The sequence below is a fragment of the Rissa tridactyla genome, chromosome W, assembly GCF_028500815.1.
Source record: "Rissa tridactyla isolate bRisTri1 chromosome W, bRisTri1.patW.cur.20221130, whole genome shotgun sequence".
Classification (NCBI taxonomy): domain Eukaryota; kingdom Metazoa; phylum Chordata; class Aves; order Charadriiformes; family Laridae; genus Rissa; species Rissa tridactyla.
Window position 1 is genome coordinate 29,308,046 of NC_071496.1, and position 13,791 is coordinate 29,321,836.

The following is a 13,791-nucleotide window of genomic DNA, read 5'->3' on the forward strand; positions in this document are numbered from 1 at the left end:
CTGCACCTTCAGTCTAGTCGTGCTCATGAACTAGCACAGCCACTCTCGAGTCTTTGGTCGCGTTCAGTGAGAAACCGAAACGACTAGCTACTGAAACAGTACAATTTATTTAAACAACAGATATATAGGTTCTTAGGATTGCCGGTGATAAATACACTGTCTGCAAAGCACGTGCAAATAAATTTATTGTTAAGTATACAAAACGCACGACAAAGTTGTAAACGATACAGCCTGGCTATAAATGTAGGAGAGAGAGTCTCTAGAGAAATTTCTAAGTTCCCCGAGGAAGCACTCGGTGTAATCGAAGTCTTACCCAAAGGCGTCCCTGTGGTGGGGGGAAGAAAGGCTCAACCCATCGACTGATCCCGGAAATCAGCGATGGAATTCTTCGCGATGGTGTCTTCCCTGGGTATCCCCCCTCTCTCGGGCTATTTTTATACTATTTTTTATCTTCAAGGTGGAGTTTGAGTGACTTTAGTCATATATACTTCTATTATGATTAATGTACTCAAGGAGGAGTGGTCGCACCTCGGGGGCGGGTAGCCTCCGGGATGGAGGTGTGTTTTGGTACATTGTAGTGAGCAAAGTTCGCACAAAGGACAGCATTTCATCAACATTTGACGAAATGTTGGCTCGGGTAGCATGTAGGCCACTTATCTGTTCCGTAGTACCATCTCATTCCCATATCTGCTATTCGTCACAAGGGAAGGCCACGGAACAAGCGCATTCCGTTCCATCCCTCGTGTAGTTTCGCAAACAACCTTGTACAGGGAATCGCAGATGTTGCATTCTCCGTGTGCCAGCTGTGGCTGTATTCTACCTCAGAAGCCTCTTGATTTTATGACTTTCCTTAATGTGTGAACAATGCTGTACTTTTGTATTCTTGGCCAATTTAGTAATTATTCCACAGCACCCTAGGTTGTAATGATCATGAGAAGTTAGAGTTCAGGATCATGGGCAGTATGCACAAAACAACAAGTAGGACTGCATCCTTGGACTTCAGGAGGGCTAACTTTGACCTCTTCAAGAAACTGCTTGGAGAGATCCCGTGGGCTGGGGCTCAAGAGACCTGCATGGTTGAGCAGGGAGCTTCTGAAAAAGCTCACGTGGAAGAAGGAAGTTTTCAGCATGTGGAAGAAGGGACTGACCACTTGGGAAGATTACAAGAACGCTGTCAGAGTATGCAGGGATGAAATGAGGAAAGCCAAGGCCTCCTTGGAATTAAACCTGGCAAGGGATGTTAAGGTCAACAGGAAGGGTTTCTTCAAGTATATTGGAGGCAAAAGAAAAACTAGAGAAAATGTGGGCCCACTGTTGAATGAGACAGGAGCCATGGTGACAGAGGATGAGGAGAAGGTGGAGTTACTGAAGGCCTTCTTTGCTTCAGGTTTACTGACCTCAGGAGTCCCAGACTTTGGAGAAAGTAACAGGGAAAGTCTGGACAAAGGAAGACTTCCCCTTGTCTGAGGAGGATCAATTGAGAGATCAATTAAGTCAACTGGATATCCACAAGTCCATGGGTCCCGATGGGATGCACCCGAGAGCGCTGAGGGAGCTGGCAGAAGTCATTGCTGGGCTGCTCTCCATCACTCCATCATCTTTGAAAGGTCCTGGAGAACAGGCGAGGTGCCTGAGGACTGGAGGAAAGCCAATGTCACTCCAGTGATGGGCAAGAAGGAAGACCCAGGGAACTACAGGCCAGTCAGCCTTGCCTCCATCCCTGGAAGATAATGGAACAGCTTGTTCTGGGCATCATCTCAAGGCATGTGGAGGAAAAGAAAGCTATCAGAAGTAGTCAACACAGATTCACCAAGGGGAAAACATGACTGACTAATCTGCTAGCCTTCTATGATGGCATGACTGGATGGAGAGATGAGGGGAGGGCAGTGGATGTGGTCTACCTTGACTTCAGCAAGGCTTCTGACAGTCTCCCACAGCATCCTCATAGGGAAGCTTAGGAAGTGTGGGTTAGATGAATGGACAGTGGGGTGAATAGAAAACTGGTTGAAAGAGAGAGCTCAGAGGGTCGTGATTACAGGCACAGAGTCGAGTTGGAGGTCAGTGACAAGCGGTGTTTCCCAGGGGTCATTACTGGGTCTAGTCATGTTCAATATATTCATCAGTGACCTGGATGAGGGGATAGAGGGCATCCTCAGCAAGTTTGCTGATGACACAAAGCTGGGAGGGGTGGCTGACACACCAGAAGGCTGTGCTGCCATACAGCGAGACCTGGACAGGCTGGAGAGTTGGGCGGAGAGAAACCTTATGAAATTCAACAAGGGCAATAACCCCATGCACCAGTACAGGTTAGGGGCTGACCTGCTGGAGAGCAGCTCTGTGGAAAGAGACCTGGGAGTCCTGGTGGACAACAGGATGACCATGAGCCAGCAATGTGCCCTTGTGGCCAAGAAGGCCAATGGCATCCTGGGGTGCATCAAGAAGAGTGTGGCCAGCAGGTGGAGGGAGGTCATCCTTCCCTTCTACTCTGCCCTGGTGAGGCTGCATCTGGAGTACTGTGTCCAGTTCTGGGCTCCCCGGTTCAAGAAGGACAGGGAACTGCTGGAGAGGGTACAGCAAAGGGCTACCAAGATGATTAGGGGACTGGAACACCTCTCTTATGAAGAAAGGCTGAGGGATTTGGGTGTCTTCAGTCTGGAAAAAAGACGGCTGAGGGGGGACCTTATCAATGCTTATAAATACTTAAAGGGTGGGTGTCAGGAGGATGGGGCCAGGCTCTTTTCAGTGGTGCCCAGCGACAGGACAAGAGGTAATGGGCACCAACTTGATCATAGGAGGCTCCACCTAAACATGAGGAGGAACTTCTTTACGTTGAGGGTGGCAGAGCACTGGAATGGGCTGCCCAGAGAGGTGGTGGAGTCTCCCTCTCCGGAGACATTCAAAATCCACCTGGACACTGTTCCTGTGCAAGCTGCTCTAGGTGACCCTGCTCTGGCAGGGGGGTTGGACTAGATGATCTCCAGAGGTCCCTTCCAACCCCTATCATTCTGTGATTCTGCGATTCCTGACTCCTACTTCTCTTGTGTACCATTATAACCGTTATTTATACAAAATATCTTCCTGACGCCTTGTTATCTCTTTACTCAATTTGTGCAATTGTCCATGTTTAAGAGCAGCACTTTGCTCTTGTTTCTACTGAGTAACTTTTTTTTTCCTCAGAAACAATACAGCAACCTATCAAAATCATTTTACTTTCTCTTCGTTTTCTCCGGTGAACTGGAGGTCTTTCTCATTTCAATATTTTCTAGTAAATACATTTGGCATGACATTATCCACATCACTAATGAAATACTGATTAATTGCTGCACCAAGGAGCTAGTCTTGCGTGGCTTGTTGCAAACTGTCCTTTTGCTCTGACAGTGATTCACCAATAACCACTTGTAAATGTTTTTTCCAAGGAACTGTGCATCCAGCACAGTAGTTTCATCTAGACTATGTGTTTCTAGCTAATTTATGAAAATTTCATGAAACTGTATTGAAAGCCTGATCACAGTGGAGATGTATGACATCACTGCTGCTCTTCTGTCCTCCAGACTTGTTGTCCTTCTTTAGAAGGAAACTGGAGTGTTTTGAGAAGATTGTTTCTTCAGGAACCTATGTTGCTATTACTTATCTCCATGTTGTCTCATATATTAATTTCAGTGTCTTCCAGCAGTTTAAAATCAAGTTATCAACACATAGAGGGTACAGATCTCTCAGTTTTAATTGCCTAGTAGTGGATGGTTCATTAAGAGAAATTTGCACAATATTAATAAAACTTATTCTTCACTATCCTACCCCTAAATCACATCTGTTAAATTTATTTTTGTTATAAAATTTTCCCTTATTGTGAGTAAGCAGATTCAACAGTTAAAAATCTTCACACAACAGAAGCACAGAGGTAATAATTGCAGACAGACTACAGAAACTGTTGACTGGGTATCGTATAGTCTAAAGAAAAGATTTTGTCTCCCTTTTCCCCATCCTCTTTTAGATCGTGGAAAGGGTCAGGTGTTCAGCGCAAATCAGGTAGCAAGAGGGCCAGATCCTGTCTTGAAAATCATTTCCATGGGACACGTCTCTAACAGAGAGCCTGCATGTGCCGGCGCAAGCTGGCAGGAAGCGCCTGCCTCCCCTGCCCACTGGGCCCAGGACAATTTCACACAAAGTAAGATATGACAAGTGCTGTGCACCCTCTCCCCTACTGGAAGTGCAGCCCCTCATGGTCACGTGACCCATCTGCCCCAGAAGTCTCCCCCATTTTCCAGTCATGTGATTGGCTTATCCCCCCTCAACTACATCAGACCCCCCCAAATTATTCTGCCCAACTGAGGCCGCCATTTTGACACAGCCGTAACCCATGTGATACCAGCACTTCCTGTGATTGGCTGGCAGCTGAGGCCACACCTTGGTCAACCCAGAAGTATAGCGAGAACAGAATGTCCTCCCTTTGCCCAGCATGGGGCTACCATTTTGTCACAGCTTCCATTTTGTTAATGGTATAAACTCTGTGATCTCAGTTTACCTTGTGATCAGTTGGCAGCTGAAACCCTGCCTTCCTGGTCACCTGGAAGCTTCTCAAGGGCCCTCATTTATTCTTGATGCATATGATATATAGCCATGTAAATATCTCTATAAATATATACAGAAAAGAGGGTCTAAATATGTATTAATGCATATATACACTTCTTTTTATATATATAAAAATGAATTTATATTTGCAAAAGTTTACATATAAAAGATAGCTTAATAAGAGGTACAGAAATTAACAAAGTTTTAAAATGAATAGAAAAAAATAAATAAAATGAAAATACAGTTATGAGACCACCAGTTAACAAGACTACTGAAAAGCCAACCAGATCAGCATACAGTATTACTTGGGCAGTCTTTGGACTTTGTGCTGTGCTACTAGATATGGGCAACATTGCCTACTTGAAATGGAAAACCAGAACAAAAATTCAACTTTACAGGATTATGTGTAGGGACACTAAGAAAAGTTCCCAAAGGGTTTTCCCCAAAAATCACATCCATTGTATAAATGATAGTTGGGTTGGGATTTCTGAAACAAAACCAAATTGTGCAGCGTGACAAGGGCAGGGGGTTACACTTACCAAAAAGCCTCTCTAATGTGAATGGCTCTCATGAACCTAATGCAGCAGTAAACAGGTCTCCTGTTAGGACAGAAAATGAACTCCTGAAGGCAACTTCCAGGTCATCTACACCCTACATAGCAGACAGTGCCTTACAAACTCAGAATGAGGATGTCTCCTAACATGATACCCAACTGGCTGAAAGTAAATGCTAACAGGTAATTCACCAGACTCTTTTCTTCAACAGTTTTGATACAAAGATTCAGCACTGTTGTTCAGACCTGCACAATATTTTGCATTCAAGTCCAGGGGGGCAACCTGGGTTATAGCTGAAAGTAATGTCATCTCAACGAATAAGCTTTTCTTGGTGCTTGTCTGCATTGGGGACACTTCAAAGAAAGATAGTTTGGATTTGGTACATTATTGTGAGCAGCTACGAACAAAAATCAGCCTTTTTAAAATATATCTCTTTTTCTAGAGGTAGAACGGGCCTTCTTTATCTGGATTTCTTGTTTCTTGTCCACTGTTCAGTAGGGTTTGCTATTCTTTTACTTCTTGTGGCTGGGATGCAGCCTGGCACTACCCATCCTTTTCCTTTTAAGGGTTTGAGGAACGTCTTCCCTTCAGGGCTGTGATGTGTCTCTCAATATAAACAACCCCTGGGACCTCCTACTTTGCCAGTATTTGCAAGTTGCCCACAACAGCCTGGGAGATACATCCGATCACATCTTTGGCCATGTTTTCAGCCATGCTTTTAACATGTGGCTTAATAATTTCCAAACTCCTTTAGAAAAATGATATAGTTTTTGAAAAGAGGCTGTGGAATATATCTTCTACTCCACCTGAACTCTGTAATAATTCATGTACAAGGAGGGGTCATTTTAATTCTTTTACTACTCCCTTTACTACTTATTCTTTACTACATGATGGTGTGCTTTGTTAAAATATGAGAACCTTCCAGGACGGCAGATGCAACTTCACAATCTCCTTTCCACTGTGAAATAAGATGTGCTTGTTTTCATTTGTATTTATTTTAATGCTGCCTGTATCAATATGATGTTGGTTCACTGGCACATAATGCAGCTTGTACTGTGTCACTGTAATGATCTCACTGCTATTACCATTTGCCAGAACACAGCATGATAATGGGACCAATAAATCTCCAAACAGCTGGGGCTCAACAAGACTTGTGGAAGTAGATCGAGATAAACTTTCCAGTGATGTCAGCTGAAAAGGGAAACTGTCACTGCAACCCCAGGAGAAGCTTCCAAAAAATTTGCTAGCTTCCCAGCTGTACAAAAAGTATAAGAATTTTCAACTCTTTTAAGCTTTGTTTTCCTAATTGCAGGATTGAAGACCAGGCCTACGGCTTGTCAACAGTTAAAACTCTGTTGTTGGAGCTAATAAGTGTTCATACATTCCAGCAATATGGATGTGGATGGATAATGGGCTTGCTGCAAAGAATAGTGCCATGTCTTACCCAGCAACACTATTTCCAGCACTATTAATATTATTACAGCTGTCTAGGTATTGTATTTTTGCAAAGCCCACCTCCCACTTGCCTGACAGCTCCCAGGGGCTTTGATAGCTGTTTGATAAAGTTCAAATTGGTGCTTTGTGGGAAAATTCTGGTCCAAGCATTGTTGGGGAGCATGATGTAAAACTCGCAGTTTACCATCCTTCTTTTTCTCCCACTCTGGTTCCAACTGCTAAACATCATGTACTTGAGAGATTTTTATCCAGCTGTTTCTTCCTTCCTTGCCTTTTACTGCTGTGAACTTTTCAATTTTGCAGATTCTGTCCTCAACAGTGTTCACTTTTTAAAGTTCATAAGAATAAAACATCCCCTTGACAGCTTGGTGACTGTAGTCTATTAAGCAGTACATGGGTATCTGAGCCTTTCTCACAGTTTCAACTACTATCTGTGAACATCTGCTCATAACCATTTTCAAATCTTTCTTTTTTTCTAGACATCCTCAAATGGTCTTCCTTTATGAGTAGAGACATATTTTCTCCAATTTTACACCGATTTCCTGACATGGTTTTACAAATCCTTGCAGAGCTTGGAGGTTTCACATCCACAGGTCTGACTCTGACAGTACTGTGTAAGCTGTGGTTATAGCTCTTTATAAACTCCAGTAACACATCAATGTAGCAAATGGTATTGAATGCTGTAAAACATCCCCATATCTTGGTTTCTAGCATCCTGTTAAAGCAATCTGCGACAGAGGCCTCTACTTCATTATTATTAACAAAGTGGTGAAAATTATTCTACTTTAACAGCTGGTTTAAAAAAATCCATTCCTTGCTTGGTCTGTAATTTCTGAGGCAGCAAAAACTTTTTTAAAAGCCTCAGCTATTTCAGAACCCATTCTGCCTTTTAGACACACAGTCCAGGCACATTTAGATAATACGTTCATCACCATTAAAATGAGCTTAACACTGTTATTGTTTTTAGAATATGCCACAAATACCTGTTACTTCTAAAGCCCTTTCTCACTGCCTTATATATGTTGTAAGTGTCCTGGTTTACAAGCCATGCAGCCATCTGATTTCTGTTCAGATCAACAGTTCTGGCTGTTTCAAAAAGGGGATATACACCCCCCTATATATCCCACTTCCTCAGGAGCATAGTAAATATCTTTTCAATAGATGCTGCAGTCTAGTAACATGCTGCTACTACATGCACGTAGGAAAACAAACATCAGACAATTGATTTAAGTCATGTTGAATGAAACTTTGTTTATTGATTATTGGGGTAATGGTGACCTGTCTCTCATCGTCACTGTTTCTTTTCTTTCAAAGCTCTTGCTCTGTTTTTAAGTGTTGTCCTTTTTTTGAATCCTGTGGTCCTAAACAGGAACAAAAACAGTTCACAGAATAATTCTGTCTTCTACTTAATCAACCAGGATTATGTTTTCAAAAAGTGCTATAAAATCCACGTCAACATAAGGATAAGGGAACACATGCAGCATAATCCCTGTCATGGTATTGCAAGTAGCTGTAAGCATGCTGAGATGTAGGCCAAAGTTGCCTCCCACGCTCTCCTCTCCATTTGATACCACAAACTTTTGTTTCCAAAATCCCAGCCCAACCATCTTTTTTCCAATGCACATGGTCTTTTTAGGCAAACCCTTTGGGGATTTTTCTTAGTGTCTCTACACACACATTCTGTGAAGTTTTTTTTTTTGTTCTGGCTTTCTACTTTAGTAAGCAATGTTACCTATATTTTCTAGCACAGGACAAAATTGAAGGACTGCCCCAGTAATACTGTATGGTGATCTGATTGGTTTAAAGATAGATTAAGGGGGCCTCTTGGTCAGATTCACAGGTCTCATCTGTTCTTTGGAAGAGCTGGGGATGGGTGGCAGCCTCTCGGTTAGCTTCACAGGCTTAGCCCTTTGCCCAATGCATATTCAAATTTTTTCATGGCCTCCCACTCTAACACACTCCCACACCTTTCAATTGTACTTTCCTTTTATTTAATTTTCTTTCTATGATCAAGGGAATGGAGCACCTCTCTTATGAGGCAAGGCTGAGAGTCCTGGGTCTGTTTAGCCTGGAGAAGAGAAGACTGAGAGGGGACCTCATCAATGCTTATAAATATCTAAAGGGCGGGTAATACAAAGTATATAGCTGTTGCGGGTGGAGTGATTAACTTCACTTGTAAGAGAGAAGTAGTGAAATGTTTATTAACATAAAACAGTGATTTAACAAAGTTAGTAGTGAATGCGACAGTGTTTTACGAGATTCGATGCCAGGGTACACTTGCTTATTTACTGCATAGAGGCCAGGGTCAGACAAGCTGTCAGGGAGACCCTCCCGTTGAGTCATGAGGTTCAGAAAGGACCCCCTTGCTTTCTAAACTCCTTCTCAGAGAGGAGTCTAGGTGCGGCTGGATCCAATCCTAGTCCCAGACTTGGTCACCGGTTTATGTCTAAAGGATTATATATGCACAATCAATCCTTTATATCACTTAGCTAAGATTTCAAAGTTTAGCATGCTCTCAGTCACTTACCGAGAATCTGTTGCAGCAAGGAATCTCTCAACCTCGAGGAGAAGAACCTTAAGCGAGCGTCCCCACTCAAGGGGAGATCCTGGCGTGCAGCCCGCTGCCGTGCAGGAGAGCTCAAAGGGCTCTTGGGCTGTCCGCTATTTATGGAGTAAGATAATTGACCTATAGTCATATTCCCATGGGAACAAGATACCTAGGTCCCCACTCCGGTGTTTTGGTTATGTTGCCATCTCCCACAGTTCAAGTGCAACTCATAACAACTCCCGCTGATGGCCATGGCTTGAGCAGGAGCCGGGGGGGGAAAGGGGAAAAGGGGAGAGCACACTGCCACAATAGCATAACACAGTACAAATGTAAGTTACACTTACTAAATATAGCAATTGCAATAAACAGTTCGATTGCAATACCAATGCATTTCTCATTACTGGTCTCTATAATATGCTCACCATCACGACAGTGGGCATCCCAAATTGCCAGGAAGGAATATGTGGGATGAAGCCAAGTCAAACCCATTGCTCTCTTCAAAATTCTTTTGTTTCTTCTTTAATTTTTATACTCCATGTCGAGCTGAGGTACATGTTCACTCCCCCACCATGCATATCTGGTTAACTCAGTTGTCGTGCCTCTCTGGAATAGCCACAGCATTTTCCTTTCAAATATTCTATCACTTTATCAGGGTCCTGTAATTGTTCAGGGGCGAAGTCCCAGACCGTTGGAGGTGAGAAGTTCTCTGGGTACCTGCCCATGTTCTCCCACATGCCATGCCACCCCTGACTATCCAGCCTCAGGGCAGATCTCCGGGTGGTAGTCTTAAATAGTCGTTTAACCCTAAACAAGACCTGGAACACATTCAGGAGACATAACACTAGGACCAGGCTGGTTTGAGCTTCCCAAGGATATTCAAAATTCTCAAAAGCTGTCATACCTGACCCGAAGGAGAAAAGGGAGGCAAAAGAGCTGGGGAAAGTGTCCCCCCCTGTTTCCCCCACAGACTGGGTGTGATTATTAATAAATTCTGAGAGACGGTGCCCAAGGTATGGACAGGACAGCAATACCACATAAATGCCCCAAAGTAACTGTCTAACAAGTGATGTTATCATCTCATAAGCCAATATCACACAGGACAGAAAAAAGATAATCCTCACCCCTCTCCTAGAAGTAACAAAAATCATCGGAAGGAGTACATAAGCCATATAGGAATTCACATAACACAGCCATGAGAACAAACCAAGCAACATGGTGACCAGTGACTATTTACCTAATACAATAAGTGCATACAACAAATTTGTTTTTTCAAGCTCTAGTTGGATTCTGTCGTTATCTCAACCCCTCGAGCCCCATGTTGGGCGTCAAAAAGGACTGTCGTGGTTTAGCCTCAGACGGCAACAAAGAACCACGCGCTGCTCGCTCGGGCCTTCCCAATACGGGAAGAATCGGAAGAAAAAGGCAAGACTCTTGGGTTGAGACAAAGGCAGTTTAACAGAACAGCAAAGGGAACAAGAAAAACAACAACAAGGGATCTGGGACGCGCAGCCAAGCGGCCACTTCCTGCCCCCTCCCGCAGCAGCTCAGGGTGGGCATGGCTCACATGGCATGGAATACCAGGAAAAATTAACCCTATCCACGCCGGAAACAGGACACCTAGGAAGAAATGCTTGGAGCCCTTAGTTTGAGCACGCAGGCCTTAAGGGAGTGAATGGGGAGAAAGCAGCTCTTAAGTCTCAAAGTGATTTTCACTGGGCAGGACAAAGCACTTAGACTAAGCAAAGTTCAGATTTTGTGTTTGGAACCTGTTGTTCAAAAGCTGAATGAAAACAGGGACAGCTCTGGAGTTTTGACTCCGTCTCAGCCTAAAAGCTACCTGCAGCCATTTGCAGGTCAGTTGAAGCGACCTCCAAATCGGAGGGAAAATGTAGCATATATATGAGAAGAAATAACTGGACTCCAGACGATCCAATGTGAATCAACAGAAGCCATTTATTAAGCACAGATCATCATCTTTTATACCCTGTGTTGTAGCCGTACACGCCACTCGCTTATTTCTGATTAGCTAGTTACACTGTCCACGCGCTGTCCATGCAGTTCGTTCACACATCAGGTTGGTTACAAGAATTCGCATAGTCAATTGCTTAGTCATTAGCACAACATGTTTTCTACCTTCTCAGTTCCCGTTTTTCCCATGTACTAATTCCATCTTCTACCACCTGTTTTGCTCTTAATCTAATCTCTCATAGTAGGGAGGCTGGCTCACATGGCCATTTTCTCTCAGATACATTCCTACAATACCCCCTTTTTCTTCTTGAGCCAGCCAGACCTTATGCATGGCATTTTCTATCATGTCAGTCACTTTGCGGAGAACACACGAGGGTACCATAATCAATAATAATATAACCAACAATAGCATGAGCCCTTGCTTTAGTAAGTCTGATAACCATCCCGTTATACCCCATGAGCTTAACCAACCATCGAAACCATTTTTGACCACTTTTAATTTGGAAACGTTATCCTTCAGCTCCCGTAACTGCTTATGAATGGATGATGAGTGGTCGGAAATGTTCGTACAACACATACCTTCAAAATCTTCACATCCATGACCCTGAGCTAACTGCAAAAAATCAATAGCCGCTCGATTTTGCAACATAGCATACCGAATGCTATCAGTATCAGTAAGCAAGCTAGATATGATTTCAGTTGTAAGGTTTATCTGTTTACTTGCCCAACACCCTATCTTATTCAACGTATTTAATGCCGTTGCTGTTCCTAGCGAAGGAAGAATACTCAGCCCTGTTCTTTGTCCAAGATTCGAAAATGTTCTATGGTCGTCACAGGATGGAGTGAAGGTATGAACTGTTCTCTTGGCTCTGTGGTTACTGTGTGCTCTGCTCACTGGGTCTTTGGCCGTACGCAGGCCTCTGCTCGTAGATCTGCCACATCTCCCCCTTTTTTGTTTAACACCAGACCATTTATTAACAAGGTTGCCATGACTTGTGCTTCTGCTCGTTGTGACGCTCTTAGCAGGTTATATACTAAACACAATTAAAAACAGATTCAAAAAGAACCCTGCTAAGGCAATAAATACCCAGATTCCTAAATTTAGCCCAGAAAGCCAATTTCTTTGGATTTACCCACGAGAAATCCTTTTGTAATGTTTCAAATGCATTGCGGTTCATTAAGTCTTGAATCTTTAGTATTTGAGCTTTTAGCTGATCATGTAAAGGACGAATATTTTGTTGCAATGACATGTCAAAAGCACCTTGGAGATGGTGTTTAACCATTTCTCAGCCAGGTAGCAATGCATTCCAGGGGAGAGATGTAACACAAAGTCTTTGAGAGTTGTACTCCCAATCGCAATACAGAGAAAGACGTGTTTTTAATGCATTTTGCCGATTCACTATCCATGTTACTGCTGTTTTATACCTTATTCGCATTAAATTTACACAATAAGATTGATTACATTCTTGTATACTTGCATTTTGAGCCGAAGCAAACATACGGATGAGAAGTACAAATCATTACAGAATTCTCTTGCTCACAACTTCTATTTGTTGCAGTATTATCTGTGGTTAGCATGCACCCCGACTTAAGGTGCTTATAATACACCTTCGGTTGTTCAGGCCATTCAACAGTTCTTACAAAATGTCGCTCTACTGCTGTGGATGACAAAGAAGACATGTTTAGAAAATTTAAAACATGAGTTGCTTTATACACTCACTCTTGAGGTGTCATACCTACGGGATTCCCCCTTTTTTGTTTAGCAAGCGTGGTTTTCAAAGTATGATGCATACGCTCCACAATTGCTTGCCCAGTCGGGGAATGAGGAATACTGGTGACATGTTTAATACCCCATGTCTGTAAAAAAAAAAGGCCTGTACTTTAGTGGACACATAAGCTGGTCCATTATCAGTTTTTATAGTTTTCGGTACTCCCATGACTGCAATGCATTGCAACCAATGTCGAATAACTGTATGAGCAGTAGCTACAACAAGGCGAGAAAACAAATCAACTGAAACATGTCCAAATTCCATAATGCGCGTAACATCGGATTGCCAAAGTTCATCAGATGTAAGCCCTCGCAGGTTAACCCCTGCAAATGATGGCAGAGGAGCCAGCTGCTGACAATTGGCAAAAGTCCACACAATATCATGTGCTTGTTGTTGTGTTAAAGAAAATTGCTTCCTCAATGCCTTCGCATTTTGATGATAAAAAAATCATGCGACATTTTAGCTTGCTGCATAATGTTCGGAGTTGTTACCAACAGTGTGATAATCTGCAACTGTTTCCCTCAGTTAAAGGACCAGGTAAACAGCTATGAGAGTGTATGTGGACAATAAAATAAGGAAACTATCTTTTTCATAAAAGCAACATTAATTGCAGTAAGAGACTAAATAACAATTGGTTCTCTACTTGTTTTATAAATGCTCCTTCAAGTCTTTGAACAATACCAGTAACATATTGAGATTCGGCCTACATTTAACAGTTCCTGTTGAAATAAGTCAAAAGCCTTTACTGTGTCCCTGAACCATCTACAAACACCGTACGGGTGCCATCAAGAGGCTTTGGCACTAGCAGGATGCGCGGCTGTAAAGGAATTTGTGAAAGTGACTGTAATAGTCTGTGCCAGGGGAAAGAATAATTTATTTGCCCAATATAATGTACTAAGGAGGTTAAGACTTTGTGATAACCAAGGGT